Source organism: Solanum lycopersicum, chromosome 5 (assembly GCF_036512215.1).
Source record: "Solanum lycopersicum chromosome 5, SLM_r2.1".
In the NCBI taxonomy this organism is placed as follows: Eukaryota; Viridiplantae; Streptophyta; class Magnoliopsida; order Solanales; family Solanaceae; genus Solanum; species Solanum lycopersicum.
The window spans coordinates 58,808,555-58,809,420 of NC_090804.1; positions in this window are offsets into that span (position 1 = coordinate 58,808,555).

Genomic DNA, 866 nt, shown 5'->3' on the forward strand with positions numbered 1-866 from the left:
TAAAGAAATTATGTGTATCTAAGATAATATTTTCAAGAAAAAAAATTAAGATTGACGGAAATATGCAAACTTTTTGACTTTCTACCCGACACACTTGTTCAGGAGTAATTTCACACATGTTTTCTCCAAATTCTGAAGTAATCTCCAAGGATAGATCATACTTAAAAACATAATTGAGTTCTAAATAATAATTCAACTAAGAACATGATAATACATATTAAAAAAAAACATAATTGGAGGTTTTCAAATAACTATAAAAATATGTTTATTCCGATTTTTCAAAAATGTCGGATTCTTTAAACTTTGTATAATATAAAAAAATCAAATACAAGTACGAGGTTTGACAGGTAAAAAAGTCGGGAAGTCTACATATTTCCGCCAGTCTTATTTTTTTCTTGAAAATATTTGCTAAGGTAAACTTAATTGATTTATTTGATAGTATTAAAAAATAAAAATATAGACATTTTTGTTGTTTTTATTATTAAGATGAATATATAATTTAAATCAATGTCAATCATAAATTATTATATACTACACATAACATGAATCTATAAGGCCATTGATCATAGCTTGACCTAATTATATTTTATTGGATCTTTATCCTAATTAAATTACCTAACTACTAATCATTTTCTTATTTTCCCTACAATTTTAAAAAATAAAAAATCCTCTTTTTTGCTCCCATCATTCCTTTTTTCAGATACATTAATTTGAAATCTTCTACTATGATTTTCTTTCTTTTTTTCACTCCACAAATCTCTCCATAGTTACTTTCATTAATCTATTTTTGAATTTAAATATTTTCTTTCAAATTAATGATTTGAAGCTATTCAAGAGGTATATATATTTCAATCACTTCCGCTTTA